Source organism: Pithys albifrons, chromosome Z (genome assembly GCF_047495875.1).
Source record: "Pithys albifrons albifrons isolate INPA30051 chromosome Z, PitAlb_v1, whole genome shotgun sequence".
In the NCBI taxonomy this organism is placed as follows: domain Eukaryota; kingdom Metazoa; phylum Chordata; class Aves; order Passeriformes; family Thamnophilidae; genus Pithys; species Pithys albifrons.
The window spans coordinates 879,937-882,436 of NC_092497.1; the positions used below are offsets into that span (position 1 = coordinate 879,937).

Below are 2,500 nucleotides of genomic sequence, written 5' to 3' on the forward strand. Positions count from 1 at the left end.
CCTGGACAGGCTGGAGGGATCTATAGACGGATCTGGACAGGCTGGAGGGATCTGCAGAGGGACCTGGACAGGCTGGAGGGATCTGGAGAAGGACCTGTACAGGCTGGAGGGATCTGCAGAGGGACCTGTACAGGCTGGAGGGATCTATAGAGGGATCTGGACAGGCTGGAGGAATCTGCAGAGGGACCTGTACAGGCTGGAAGTAATCTGGAGAAAGATCTGGACCTGCTGGAAGGCAGGAGGGCTCTGCAGAGAGATCTGGACAGGCTGGAGGGATCTGCAGAGGGACCTGGACAGGCTGAAGGAATCTGCAGAGGGACCTGGACAGGCTGGAAGGAATCTGGAGAAAGATCTGGACCTGCTGGAAGGCAGGAGGGCTCTGCAGAGAGATCTGGACAGGCTGGAGGGATCTGCAGAGGGACCTGGACAGGCTGGAAGGAATCTGGAGAAAGATCTGGACATGCTGGAAGGCAGGAGGGCTCTGCAGAGAGATCTGGACAGGCTGGAGGGATCTGGAGAAAGATCTGGACCTGCTGGAAGGCAGGAGGGCTCTGCAGAGAGATCTGGAGAGTCTGGAGGGATCTATAGAGGGATCTGGACAGGCTGGAGGGATCTGCAGAAAGATCTGGACCTGCTGGAAGGCAGGAGGGCTCTGCAGAGAGATCTGGACAGGCTGGAGGGATCTGCAGAGGGACCTGGACAGGCTGGAGGAATATGGAGAAAGATCTGGACCTGCTGGAAGGCAGGAGGGATCTGCAGAGGGATCTGGACAGGCTGGAGGGATCTATAGAGGGATCTGGACAGGCTGGAGGGATCTGCAGAGGGATCTGGACAATGTGGAGGGATCTGGAGAAGGACCTGGACAGGCTGGAAGGCAGGAGGGCTCTGCAGAGGGATCTGGACAGACTGGAGAGATGGGCTGATTCCAATGGGATGGAGTTCAACAAGGCCAAGTGCAGGTCCTGCCCTTTGCCCACCCCAACCCCCTGCAGTGCTCCAGGCTGGGCACAGAGTGGCTGGAGAGCAGCCAGGCAGAGGGACCTGGGGGGACTGAGGGACAGGAAGCTCAACAGGAGCCACCAGTGTGCCCAGGTGGCCAAGAAGGCCAAGGGGATCCTGGCCTGGATCCAAACTAGCGTGGCCAGCAGGCCCAGGGCAGGGACCCTTCCCCTGGACTCTGCCTTGGGGAGGCCACACCTTGAGTGTTGTGTTCAGTTCTGGGCCCCTCAGGTCAGGCAAGAGATTGAGGGGCTGGAGTGGGGCCAGAGAAGAGCAACGAGGCTGGAGAAGGGACTGGAGCACAAGTGCTGTGGGGAGAGGCTGAGGGAGCTGGGGGTGTTCAGCCTGGAGAAGAGGAGGCTCAGAGGTGACCTCAGCACTGTCTGGAACTGCCTGAAGGGAAGCTCTGGCCAGGTGGGGGTTGGTCTCTTCTCCCAGGCACTCAGCAATAGGACAAGGGGGCACGATGGGCTCAAGCTCTGCCAGGGGAAATTGAAGTTGGAGAGCAGAAAGAAATTCTTTACAGAGAGAGTGCTCAGGGATTGGAATGGGCTGCCCAGAGAGGGGGTGGATTCCCCATCCCTGGAGGTTTTTCAGCTGAGCTTGGCCGTGGCACTGAGTGCCATGATCTGGTAAAGGGACTGGAGTTGGACCAAGGGTTGGACTTGATGATCTCAGAGGGTCTTTTCCAACCCAATCCATTCTATGACTTTATTTTTAGTAAGAGCTTCACTGTTGCCTACTCCTGTACATTCCATCCCAGCACACTTGGTCAGTTGTTCACCTCACATACATGGAAAGACTCTCCTGGTCATTCCACATTCTACAGGTGGCTCTCTGGTCCTTAAGGATCCACTCATCAGTCACCTCAGACCTCAGGAGAATAACACACACACTGTCATCCCCACAATCCTTCACCCCAGGTCCTTTATTTGTGCACCTGCTGTCACTACCAGTGCTGTGTTGGTGTGTCCTGGTGGCTCAGAGCTTGGTGTCTTCCCTACAGGGATTAGAAACTCAGCTGCAGGGATATAATTCATGTTACACATCCCTCTCTAAACCTAACAAAACTAGCATTTCCTTTCCAAAACTCTCTCCTTTTTCAGTCATGTACTAAATATTTCCCTGGCAGAAAAAACAGCTCATTCAGAGTGTGGTGGTTGGGTATTTTTTCTTTCAAAAGCTGGAAACTCCTGGTTTTTTTTTTTTATTTTCTAGATATTTTGAAGTCATTCTAAGCTTTACAAGACCTGTGTCCATGCACAGTGTAAAAGAGCAGTAAAGTACCTGTCAATAAAGTGGTTTTTACCACAGCCTGGCTCATGAGTGCATTAGCACACAGACTTGAAATCATCTTTTTCATCTATGAAATAGGACAAGAATCTCTTGTTTTAAGAGATGGGAAGGGAAAACACATGATCAGACTTCTGGTGTAGGTGTGTAGCACAGTAAATGTATAAGAGTATAGTGGAGAAAACCCCACACACCAATTAAAGTTTTC

At 53.1% G+C, this 2,500-nt stretch overlaps 1 protein-coding gene across 2 annotated transcripts in view; it reads left to right on the forward strand.

Moving 5' to 3' along the window:
* The window catches only part of SMAD4 (SMAD family member 4), a 56,539-nt gene that overhangs the window by 27,066 nt on the left and 26,973 nt on the right, over positions 1–2,500 (forward strand). The window lies entirely within an intron of this gene.